The 13579-nt window shown below is 40.0% G+C and overlaps 1 long non-coding RNA gene across 1 annotated transcript; it reads left to right on the top strand.

The window, feature by feature from the left end:
• The first annotated feature begins 252 nt into the window (after positions 1–252).
• On the top strand, positions 253–11695 carry LOC119876819. Its single transcript, XR_005367090.1, has 4 exons — positions 253–981; positions 3058–3589; positions 6508–6742; positions 11383–11695. It is a non-coding gene; the product is annotated as an uncharacterized LOC119876819 (long non-coding RNA).
• The last annotated feature ends 1884 nt before the right edge of the window (positions 11696–13579 follow it).

A 13579-nucleotide genomic window follows, 5' to 3' on the forward strand; every position in this document is an offset into this window, starting at 1 on the left:
CTGCCTATGTAAAAGATGTATGAAGATGCAATTGTTTCAACCCACAGCTCAAGAGATATGTGGGTTGTCAGAGTTAGTGAGCTTCTCAGGCCTTCTCCTTATCACCTTCTTACCCTTTTCTCTAGATACCAGGCCTCCACACCCCCATCTCACACTCAGCGTGTTCTGCATGCTTACTTTGGCTTCTAGAAGATAGAAATGATTTTCCTACCTGCCTCCTCAGACTAAATTTTTGCCCCTAGATTCCAGACCTTCTGAAAACAACCTTGGAGTATCTTCTTCATCTTCCCTGAGAGACTGAATGGCTCTAGGCTCCAGGAGGAAAGATGTTCCACCGCAGAGACTGAGAAGGAAAGATGTACTGGACAAAAGATGGGGAGACAAGGCAGACAAAAGTCAGCTTGTGGGACTAGTAAACTCTTCACATTGTGTTTGAATATCATGATATTGATACCATGATACACCTACGTAGATATACAACATAAACAGATGCCAGTATGGCAAGGTGGGGATGCAGAAGGGAAGTATAAACACCTCAAGGAAGGGTCACTAATATCCACTGAGAGCCTATTATATTTTATAAATGCTATCTCTGATAGTCCTAATAACCATTTAATGGTAGTATTTGTTCCACTTTACAGTTGGAGGAATTGTGGCTTAAAAGAGTCTAAGAGACAAATCTGAGATCACATCGTGATTTACTGCACACATAGAGTCCCTTCCTTAGTTTTCAAAATAATGAAAATTGCAGTTCTATGCATAAACGGCCCATAGCAGAGAAAGCTGCACTCAGTCAAAAAGTTTTCTGGCTTCCCTTGTTATAATAAGTTGATTGTTGGCTTCTAAGCACACCTTACCCAAAGGCCTAAAACAGCTACCACCACCTAGCTTTCCCCCACTTCTTTTCCAGAAATAAAGGAAACATACAGAAGTCCAATTCAGAAAGTACCGAAATCAAACATCCAATGAACTTTGTTCCCTGTAAGTAAACCCCTTATCAGTCTCTTGCAGAGATTCTAAAACGCTTATCTCGATAGACCAGATTATGGGGCTGACCCACTCTCAGTGCTGAGTAGGAATCAAACAGGCATTCTCTTCTGTCAGCAACTCCTGCCTTGCCAATCCAGATAAATCAATTAATGGGATGCAGAGCTGCTGTCTTGCCTTTCTCTTCCTGATGCTTACCTCCCCAAGCTCCCCCGGACTCCTCAGTGCCCTGTTTAATACCATCTAAGAGTCCTTATTTACAAGAGGGCTTGTGCAGGTGCAAGCTTTCAGGCCAGCAGCACAGGAGCAATTGTCGCCCCTCCCCTTGCAAGCTCCAGCCTCCCCTCTTTGTGAGATACTTTTGTTTTCTCCGCTTTTCAGACCAAAGACGTCCCTCAGCAGCTAATCTAATCGGATTATGCTAATTTATACTTCATGAACCTAAACAGCATAACTAGATCTGCAGAGGGCTAAGGCCAGGAAGAGAGGGACAACGACTTTGTTGGTAAACCTACCCCGCAAAAAAGTGCAAAAAGAAAGCACGTCCTGTGTTTAGCCACACAAAGCTGCTACTCTGGAAAGCCTACAGAGCTCTTGACAATTTAGAGTGCCCAGAGGTCTCTGTGTTCCGAACAGAAAAGGCAGTGCAGTGAAGGCACAATTAGGACTGCACTGACAAGGCTGTTTTTTCCCTCTTAAAAAGTAAGGTTCCTCTTCGTTTTTTTACCCAACTGACTCACATTTACCCTCTTGGTTAATCAATATATAAATTCAAAAAAATATATATAAATTCAGAAGCTGAAGCTGAATGGTACAGTTTAACATTCACTGGATCCTACTACTCATTAAGGATGATGCTTTGTGCTATGGGCTGCACAAAAGTGTTGAAGCCTTAGTACTTGCCTTTCAGAATTTATACTCTGATAGGGAAAGATATCCAGGTACAGAAATTAGGAAACACCTCAGTGAGGAGATTGCATTCCTTTAATTTGTTTTCTCTGCCTCATGCTTGAGGACCCTGCTAGTCATCTTTCACAACCTTCCACGGGTTATTTTTAAAATAACTTATATTCATATGAGGCTTTGTGTTAATTCAAATTACATAAGTATATAACTTCATAACAGACTGAGACAATTCACTTACAGAGCTGACAAGCTTGACTATCCTAAAATTAGTGAATGATTCAGGCCTTCTCAGTTCACATGCTTACTTCGTCACTTCTCCCTCTCCATCACTTCCAAAATAGCCCAAATATGCATCAAATATCAGATTCCATCAGAAGAATAGAAAGGCATATTTCATCTCTGCTGTATGTCCCCTCCTCATTTTTGTCTGAAAACTAAAAAGATCACTCTTATCATCTCATAGCTTCAGACCCTGGTTAGAATGGAGAATGGAAAGGCAGAGGGTTAGAAGTGGAATCTCTTCAGACAAAAAAATGTCTTAAAACCAACAGTAAGTTGAGTAAGGAAAACATTTTTCTGCTAAGAAATGGTTTATTTAAGCATATCCGAAATCTTCCACCAGTAGTTTTAATTTCCTCATATGGTCGAATGTTATAAGCCAATCTCAGACTTTTGTTATAGTTTAACATTCAGTAATCTAAACAATGATGAATATTTAAACATATTCATCTTGGTATAATTTTGCTGCAAATGGCCTTCTTTGCCACTATAATGATGCCCTTCTGGATTTTTAGTGCTCATTTAGGACACTCTTGTCAAATTCGTATAATGAACTAAGGGCTGGGGGTTAGGTGGATGTTGGCTGACACTTGGAACTTTCCTAAACTAATAACTCTATTGGCTTCACTCAAAACAAGTATAATGGACATAGCTCTGTGAAAAAAATGACTTCTTTATGAAAATGGTAATGATATAGATTTCTTTTAAGCCTAGAATTTGAAAAAACTTGGCTAACATTAGAAAAATCTGATGAGTGAGAAATGTTTGCATTGTATAAAGTTAGGTATTTCATAGAAAATACTAGTAGACATTTTGGTTATGCTAGAAAATATATGATTGAATTCACTCTGGCAGTTTTTCCCCTATGTGTTATATTGACCCCAGGATTTTCCAAAGCCAGAACCCAGTCAATACATGAACAAAACGAGAAGTTCAACAAAGAGATAGAAATCATTAAAAAGAACCAAACAGAAATTCTAGAGCTGAAGAAGAATAGGAAGACTGAACTGAAAATTTCAATAGAGAGCTTCAACAGCAGACTCAATCAAGCAGAATAAAGAATCAGCACACTCAAAGACATGTCATTTGAAATTATCCAGTTGGAGGAACAACAACAACAAAAACCCAAAAACCACAAAATAGAAAAGAAAGAGTGAAGAAAGCCTATGGGATGTATGGCATATCTTTATGAAAATGAATATATGCATTGTGGAAGTCTCAGTAGGAAAAGAAAGGGAAAGGGGCAGAAAAATTATTTAAAGAAATATGGCTCAAAACTTCCTACTCATCAATGGATGGGTAAGGAAAATGTGGTATATATGTACAATGGAGTATTATTCAGCCTTTAAAAAGAAAAAAATCCTGCCATTTGCAATAACATGGATGAATCTTGAGGACATGCTAAAAAACAAACCAGGTACAGCAAACAGATACCACATGATATTGCTAACATAAGGAATCTAAAATAGTTAGATAGAAGCAGAGAGTAAATGGTGGTTGCCAGAGGCTGGAGGGAGAGGGAAATAGAGACGTCTTAGTCAAAGAGGACAAAGTTTCACTTATACAAGATGAATAAGTCCTAGAGACCTACTGAACAGTTTAGAGCCTATAGTTAACAATATTGTATTATATACTTAAAACTGCTAAGAGTAGATCTTATTACACTTAAACACAAAATAATAACAAATAAAGAGATGGGAGGAAAATTTTGGAGGTGATGGATTTGTCTATGACATAGCTTATAGTGATCATCTCATGGGAGTATATTTATCTCCAAACTCATCAAGTTGTGTACGTTAAATATGAATAAGCTTTTTGTATGCCAATCATACCTCAGTAAAGTGTTGTTTTCTTTTTTCAAATAGGAAAGATCAAATAGTTATTAGATCTAGCGATGAGATGTATTGGGGCTTCTTATAAAGACACAGAGTCCCATCCCTGTGACTCTTTCATTATTTATAAAGACCCCATTCTCTGGAGTGGCATGTGACACTAGTTCCGCCTCCCCGCCCTGTTCTTTCCTGCTACTCTGCACCAGTTCTCCGGGCCAAGTAGTCGCTAGTCTTTGGACTTTGTGGGAATGTGGTAGTGGGAGGATGTCATATGTTTGAGGTCTTGCAGAAGTTGGCAGCAAGTTTTCAGTTTCACTCTTTGGCTATTTTCCCAGCTTCCAATCCCCATCCAGTAAATGCTGCAATTACCCTGAGACTAGTGGGAATCCTTGAGCTCTCTGTCCTTCTGAAAGATGCAAAAGATTATCTGCTTTCTGCACTTAGTTTTTGATAGATAAATATGTCATGCAACAAGGCCCCACGAGGTACCAGTAGACATAGCAATGCGGCTTAGAGAACATGATGCCGGGGTGCGGGGTGTGTGTACGTATGTGTGTGTGAGTGTGTATGTGTGTGTACAGTGCTTGGCCCATGCTTCTGTGGGTGGATATATATAAACAGGAGCAAGAGAAACAGATTGCTCTATAAAATAGTCCATCGAATAGTGGCTGATTTGCCGGCAGGACAATTATCTTTCCACTTTAAACAAATTGTTGCATCAGTTCATGGACTTGTACTTGGGCTTCAACCAGACAGCTGTTACACATTCTAGACCTGTAGACCAGAGTCCTGGTCAAATTCCAGGTCTCTTCTTTTAGTCAGAAGCAGGACACACTGTGAATTAAACTCTGGGAGAGTACTGCTACTCAGAGGCCTGATTTGCTGCTATGAGATTGGCAAAGAGCTTCCTGAAGGAAATCCCCTGCTTTGTAGCCAGGGATGGCAGGCAAACACTGTGGAGTACACATGAGGTTATGACTCGAGTTCATTTGCTAAGCAGCTATTCCCCAGACTTTCTCAACCTCTCGAGCTTGTGTTAGGAGATCATCTTCCAGGGGCTCTCATAGTACCCTGTGCTGTTATAGCAGTCATCAGGTGCCATGTGGCGCCTTGCTATGAGAGACGAAATGGTTCCTTGGAGTCCAATACCTTGGAACCTTGGAACAAAGAGAGGCCCGCAGGGGCTATACCATCAGGCAGCACCAAGAAGTGCCGGCACTGAGGTGAAGCCCTGAGTCCTGGACTGGCTTTCAGTTTTATTATCGTGGAATGTAAAGTATGCAGAAGCAAGGAAGGAAAACAACTCAAGAAACCAGTCATGTGAGGGACAGCAGGGAACTGCATATGTGACTATCTGCAGGGGTCTCAGAAAAGCATTAAGTAGGGGGCTGCTGGGGATGGGAGAACTGACCTCAGCAGGCCTGGCTATCTTATCCACCATCATTGCTGTTTTCAGGACGGATGGATGGCAGGAATAATTGGCTTTTGCCATACACATAAAGCTGCTGCCATTTATTTTTATTATTTTTTTAAAGATTTATTTATTTATTCATGATAGACACACAGAGAGAGAGAGAGAGAGAGAGGCAGAGACACACAGAGAGAGAGAGAGAGAGAGAGAGAGGCAGAGACACAGGCAGAGGGAGAAGCAGGCCCCAAGCAGGGAGCTGGATGTGGGACTTGATCCCAGGTCTCCAGGATCACTCCCTGGGCTACAGGCGGCACTAAACCACTGCGCCACCGGGGCTGCCCTGTTGCCATTTATATATGGCCCTGTTCTTACTGTTTCTTTTACCGCTGAGGTCCTGCTCTCCCACAGTCATGCTACACAATCTTTGTTCATTTGTCTGTGTGCCAAGTAGAACAAAGCTCCCAAGAGCCTGGAGGTGTTCTTCATCTGCCCATAAAGTTGATCAGGTGCATGAACCAGCCTATTAGAATTTCCTCACAAATATCTCACAAGAATCCAATGTAGGCAGAGATGCTGGTGGTCATTTTTCATATAACTATTGAACCATTCACCATTCTTCTTCTGAATGGCAATCTTTAGGGGAATTGATGTATTCTCTTCCTTACCCCTACTGACTCTCATGATCTAGAAGCCTTGTGGAGAATAGAAATCTATTCTATGCTTCATGAAATCTGAGCCTGACTTCAGGTATCCTTGCCACCCAGCTCTGACTTCAAAGTGCGCACTAAAATTTGTATGTCTGGAGCCCGAAGTATTCATTTGTTTAAGCAACAACACAAGAATCTTAGCCCGATTTAGCTGAAATTACTTCCTTTCAAGGAGAAGAGAACTCTTGTAGCATCTAGAGGCTTACAACTGAAGGACTTGGCATCTGACCTCCTCTCCCTACTTTTTAAGCATCCCTGCCCCTGAATATATATTTAAAAGTAGATGATACAAAGAATCAACCATTCTTAAGGCCCAAGATTTTTAGCACCTGCAGATTAATGCCAGAGTGACTATTAACTTCATCTTCTCTTCTTCATTCTTTAGGAAACAGACTTCAGGAGAGTATGAACTAAGAAAATTGCATGCAGCTTCACTATTTTTTCTCAGGGTTCCAGAGGAAACCTCTGATTGAACAGATAACATAACATTGCCTTTGACTGAATTAGGATAGGTTTTTATACCTTGGCTTATCATGCTACTCTCACAGAGACTGAGCTCTTCCTGGAGAGACAGAAAACCCAGTCAGGGCCAGACTTCCTGCCAAGCCCCAAGCTGCCTAGTAAGTTTGTTAGAAAATGTCATTCCTCCTCTTTACTTGAAAAAACTTTTTGAGGTATAAAATACAAATCAAAATGTACACATCTTAAAAGTATAACTCCATTTTCAATAAAGTGAACACAGCAACATCATAGTAAAGAATAGAAACTCCAGAAGCTCCCTTCTCCTGCCTCCAAGAGCAACCACTCATCCCTATTTTCAACTCCATAGATTAGTTTTGCCTGTTTTTTGAATTCCATTAAATGGAATATTGTGTTTGAGAGTCATGATTCACTGATATTGATGCAAGTAGCAATATTTCATTCATTTTCATTGCTGTACAGAATATTGTGTTTGTGTCTGTGTGTGTATACCTATATAGCAACTGGACATCACAATTTATTCACCCATATTTATTTTGACAAACATTTGTGTTGTTTACAATTTTATGCTATTATAAATAATGGTGCTATTCATATTTGTGAGTGGAATTTGTAGATCTGAGGATATCTATGTTCACCTTTAGCAGTTTTCCAAAGTGGTTGCATAATGTTAGACTCTTGCCAGCAGTCTATGAGAGTTTAAGTGGCTTTATATTTTTACCAGCACTCGGTATTGTCTCTCTTTTTAATTGTAAACATTTTAATAAGCAGGTTTTTTTTAAGATTTTTATTTCTTTATTCATAGAGACACATACAGAGAGAGAGGAGCAGAGGCACAGGCAGAGGGAGAAGCAGGCTCCATGCAGGGAGCCTGATGTGGGTCCCCAGGATCAAACCCCGGGCTGCAGGTGGCGCTAAACCACTGCGCCACTGGGGCTGCCCAATAAGGAGGTTTTTAGAAAAGATTTTACTTATTCATGAGAGACACAGAGAGAGGCAGAGACACGGGCAGAGGGAGAAGCAGGCTCTATGCAAGAAGCCCAATGTGGGACTTGATCCCAGGCCAGCAGATGCTTAACCGCTGAGCCACCCAGGCATTCCTTAATAAGCAGTTTTAATTTGCATTTCCATGATGACTATTGAAGTTGGGACCTCTTCATGTATTTATTGGTTATTTGGTTATCCTCTTTTGTGAATTATCTGTTCAAGGTTTTGCTGTTTTGTACTGAACTTAAAAAAACTAATTGACTTTTATTTATTGATATATATGAATTCTTTATATTTTGGGGGTAAGACTTTTCTGTTGGGAGATAAACACATATGGCATGTATCTTCTTCCACTTTGTGTTTGCCTTTTTTTTTTTTTTAATTTATTTATTTATTTATGATAGTCACAGAGAGAGAGAGAGAGGCAGAGACACAGGCAGAGGGAGAAGCAGGCTCCATGCACCGGGAGCCTGATGTGGGATTCGATCCCGGGTCTCCAGGATCGCGCCCTGGGCCAAAGGCAGGCGCCAAACCGCTGCGCCACCCAGGGATCCCTGTGTTTGCCTTTTTATTCTCTTAATGGTGACTTTTGATAATTAGAAGTTAATTTTAATGTAAGCCTATTCATCAATTTTATTCTTCGTGGTTTGAGCTTTCTTTGAGGAGATGTCTAAAGACTAGTCCTTTTTGATGCAACTTTTCACCCGTCTGGAAGAAATCTTCGTGTGGCTCCTGCCCAGTGTTAGCATCAGTAATTTTGTAATAGCTAGTCATCCATACCTTGTCATTAAAGTGTTCCTTGCTTCATTGGCTTGACTTTTTTCACCTGACATTTTTGTTCTGGTAATGTTTGACTATGGTCCTGCTAATGACAGCTGACTAAACTTTATCTGCCCCTCAGGTTGTATTTCTTAGTCTCAGCTATTATCTGACTGACCAGACTTGCCAGTTACCCACTCTAATTAGCTAGTCTCAATGTCCCTATATCTAATTTTATCCTCAGTCTCTCTCGTGGTTATGGATGTGCAACAACTGTTAGCCCAGTTGTCCTAACCTCCGTCTGGTAGAGAATGTTCCCAGCTCTTCTTTAGAGAGTATTCTGGTTAACTTTTTTTTTTCCTTTGGCACCTCAAAGTTAGGTGAGTTTACAGGATTGGAAGCCTTGTCAAAGACTTTTCTGAATTGAACTGGTAGACTTCAATATGGATGGCTTCTGGGTGAGAAAATGTAATAAGAGAACTCAAGGAAACCTCAACTATGTGACTTTAGTCAAAGCAATAGCGTTGTTTTCATGGACTAAGGGAAGCATTATTGTTATTTCTATTTGGGCACACATAATTATTAGGTACAAGGCTAAAGACAAGGAAATAAAAATAAAAAGCAAAACACAAAAGTAAAAGGGAAGCAAATAAGGGAGAAATACCTACATTTTTTCTTGGAATGCTAACGACGGTTTCACTGAGCTTACTGAAGTCTGTCACCTAAGCATCCTTTTCTATTGCACACAGATGATTTTGTTCATTATTTAGTTAATATATACTAGATCACAAGTTTGAAAGTGCTTTTATGTGATAGATTTTTTTAAAAGAAATTAGGTCCCAATTGAATTATGTTCATGATAAGAGAAAATTATTAAAGTCCTTATAATGCTGGTTAAGTAAATTCTGAATAGTAACTGACATTTATTGAGGGCTTTGTATGTGCTAGGCACTGTTCTTAACACACATTAATATATTTAATCCTCACAAAACCCCATGAGGTACAGAGTATTATGTTCACCATTTTATTTATTTATTTATTTATTTAGTTAGTTAGTTAGTTAGTTAGTTAGTTAGTTATTTTTGTTGTTCACCATTTTAGAAATGAGAAAACTGAGGTACAGAGAAACTTGCCCAAGATAATTCAGCTAGCAAGGAGCAGAGCCAGAATTTGACTCAGGATCCCTTGCTTCAGCACCTGCAATCTTAATCACTATTCCTCTAAAATTAATAAAATCTATATAACTTCAGTAGTTAAGAAAGCAGTAGGAAAAAATATCTAATTCCCTTCCAAGAGGTCTGAATATCATAGGAGAAGACTGATAGCTAAGGTTTATCAAGCAAGTACTCATGTGTTAGGCACTATGCTAAACAATTTTTTTCAAAGATTTTATTTATTTATTCATGAGAGACACACAGAGAGAGGCAAATACATAGGCAGAGGGAGAAGCAGGATTCCTGTGGGGAACCTGATGCGAGACTCGATCCCAGGACATGGAGATCATGACCTGAGCCAAAGGCAGACGCTCAACCACTGAGCCACCCAGGTACCCCTATGCTAAGCAATTTATATGCATGCGCTATTAGTTTTGAAAACAACACTACTTATTAAATACTGTTAATCCTAAATTAAGATGAAGGCACAGGATTAGAGAGAGTTAGCAATTGCTTTCTACAAGGTTACACAGTAAATAGCCAGCCAGTCTCCAGAGACCGTGTGTTTTATATTACCACTATGCTACCCTGTCTCCTAAGGATGAGAGTTTCCCAAGTGAACCCCTTAGTATAAAATGGAAAATGCAATTTTATATGCTGCTACTAGCTGGCTAAACTTCACAGAGAGGTAGCTAAGGAGATGGAGGGAAAGACTTTGCTGTTAGATTTGATGGGCCCCATTTGAAAGATGAGATACATATTTATTGAGTGAATGAACATTAGAAATAAGCTGATAGTCCAGCTGAGTATAGTGGTGATAGGAAGAGATTTGTACAGGGTTTTCCTTGCTGGATTTCCAGTTTCATGAACTGCTTGGAGGGAAAAAAATAGATTTCCATGTTTAAAATACTTTGGGGAATTATTCCCTTCTTAGATAATCATAATGCCTCTAAGAAGTTGTGCTGTTATTAACAATCTTCTCTTGGGGCACCCAGGTGGTTCAGTCAGTTAAGCATTGGACTCTTGATTTCAGCTCAGGTTATGATCTCAGGGTCGTGAGATTGAGTCCCTGGGAGGTGCCACATTCAGTGGGGAGCCTGCCTGAGATTCTCTCTCTCTTTGTCTCTCCTCTCTCTCTCTCCCCACCCTTCCTTTGCCCCTCCCCCTGCTTACCCATGCACACCCTCTAAAATAAATACATCTTTAAAAAAATATTCTCTTTAAGTTTTCTTTTTTTCAGACTAAGGAAACTTGTTACTAATTTTTCTATGCAAAACCATAAGAACGTGGATAATAAATACTAATAAATCTTTACATTTTACAGATTTTACATCTAATGTGATTTATACAGATTTACAGATTTTTAAGGAACTTTGAGTGATTGAAGCAGACCATGCTGTCCACAGAAACATATGCAATTCCACTAACTGACATAGATTTAAAAATAGATCTGGGAAGCATGTAATATAGATGAATTCTGTATGAAACCTAGACAGCTTTGGGCTCAAGCAATGGAATACATGTTTATTGTCAGTTGTCCTATAAGGGCAGCTTTAAATTGGATTAATTTGCCTCAGTGATTGTTACTGGACAGAGACCACCTGCAACTGCATTTACCTTCTCTATTTGTACTTATGGACCCTCCTCACCATTCATTCCCTGTTATTTGGACACACTTCTGAACCTCTAAGTAGGATTCCTTTGGTTTGCCCAAATGTTAGGGGCATATTATGTTCTCATTGCTCATGTTTTGGTTTAACCAACCCATCTACACAGATCACTTATGTTTTGTGAGTTCCTAGCTTTAGCTACATGCATTTTCTTTCAAACCTCACTCATCGACCTCATTTTCGAATCTCTCTCTTTTGCTTATCTTCTAGTGCAACAAGATGTTAATTGGGACTTACTATCTTGGAACGCCCCTAAGACAAAAGATGTTACCTTCATATTCTAAAAAGAGGAGGTAGGCCATCTAACTGAGACTTACAGATAACAACTGGTCCAGAGACCTTTGCTCCCAACACCCCAAGATGTCAACAATTTGAAAGGAAATTCATAGAAGGGAATTCAAAGGTTTGGTGCATTTGCTTTTCTACTCCTCTGTCTGTGAGGAAGTAAGTACACACCTCTCCACCATGCCAATTCAGACGCTATTTAAACAGGTATAGGATTACTTTTTTTCTCAAATAACAGTAAGCCTGAGAAACGAACTAGGGTGGTGGAAGGGGAGGTGGGTGGAGGGTGGGGGTGACCGGGTGGCAGGCACTGAGGTGGGCACTTGATGGGATGAGCACTGGGTGTTATTCTGTATGTTGACAAATTGAACACCAATAAAAAATAAATTTATTAAAAAAAAAAACAGTAAGCCTGAGAGAGATAGCTGATATCTTCAGTTATCTGCTATTTTCTTGACCTTCTCTCATGGTCACATGATGGCTGTTCCAGCTCAAGGCAGAAATAAGACCCATATCAAGAGCATGGGTCACCCTTGTGAGAGAAGCCACAGTGCTTTCCCCAACCTGTTTGTCTATTCTTTTACCAATATCACAGTATCTTGATTACTGAGGTTATATGTATAATACGTCTTAAGGTCAAGCAAGCAGAATCAGTCTACCAGCTGTGTTCTTCTTCACTTTGTTTTTAGAAGCATTCCAACAGACTCCCTCTTCATTTTCATTTGCCAGTATTTTAATACATGGTCACTCCTTGCTGAGAGGCTGTAAAAGCCATATTTAAAGTTTTAATTCAATGTGCAAAGTTAGATATACCTGTTGAGTTAGCCTGATGGTGTCTGCTGCAACTGTAGATGTCGGGAAACCTAGCTATGCAGAGGTCCATGGCATCATTGCCAAACCTACAAATGTACCACATGAATGGGTCAGCGCTGGGAACCTCCCATAAAAAGTATCAATAGCCACAAAAAAACCCGAGAACTATAACCAACACTTGTTAACCACAAGACCTTTGTTCCTTTTCTATAATGTCGCTACCTTTTACCTTGACTTTGGAGGGGACAGAAGATGGAAGGGGCAGATGAGGAAAGATGAAAGACCTTTCTTCTATGGCAAGTTTCTGGGCTAGGCAGACCAAGCTGATGGAATGGGAGAAGTTCTGAATTAGATGCAAGACTGACAATTTAGCTGTAGTAGACTTTAACATTTTCATTTCATTTTATTTTTTAGTATGTTTAATGACAAGAAGCAATGGGATCTGCTGAGATAATGTTAAAGGATGGGAAGGGGAGATCTGACACAGGATTATAGTTGGGCGTGGGGTTTCTGGAGGAAGATAAATTCACTTCCTGATTGTGTCCCACTGAGTTCAGTTCCTTCAACAAACTGGTTATGCTATAAACTACAAACCCTTTTTCTAATCCTGACTGCTGACCCATTGCCCTGACTCCTAATAAGTCTTTCTGGCTCTTAACTGGTATCCTTTTCATTGCTGTAGGGGTGCTGAAACTGTTATTAAAAGACAACTTTAAGAATAATATTTGGTGTCTGTGGGATAGGAGAAAGCCCAGGAGGAGTACTTAGGAGAGATTGTAACAGGATAATAACCAATCCTGGTTTGTCACTGACTGCCTTTGTGATCTCTTTGTCACCCTGGGTTTCCTACTCTGAAATAAATGGGCTAAAGAAAATGATTGTAATAGACACCTCTTGTGATGGTTGCCTCGTTCACTTTATTCTCAGGACATTGCCTCTGATACCTAGGGATGCTATGGGTCCATGTGCCACAGCCTCCCTTTAGAGCTGATTAAGCAGGAGAGGACATCTATCCCAGGCCAGGCAGGCTCTCTTTCCTGCAGTATTGAATAGGGGAGTGCAGAGATGGAACAATGTTGACATTGACCATCATTAGTAACTGAGAGCAAGCCACCCCCACCTGCTGCTGCTGGCCTCAGAAATTCCCAGCTTCTTGCTCTTCTTAGGGCTTAATGGCTCAATTCTTCCTTTCATCTGATTCTGCAGTTTTTCAGTAAATCCTTCACTTTGTTTAAGCTGCCCCAAACTGTTTTCTATGACCTGCAATCCACGGTAATTTTTTAAAGGGTCCATTCAACTTCTAGAATGT

This window comes from Canis lupus, chromosome 11 (assembly GCF_011100685.1).
Source record: "Canis lupus familiaris isolate Mischka breed German Shepherd chromosome 11, alternate assembly UU_Cfam_GSD_1.0, whole genome shotgun sequence".
Lineage (NCBI taxonomy): Eukaryota > Metazoa > Chordata > Mammalia > Carnivora > Canidae > Canis > Canis lupus.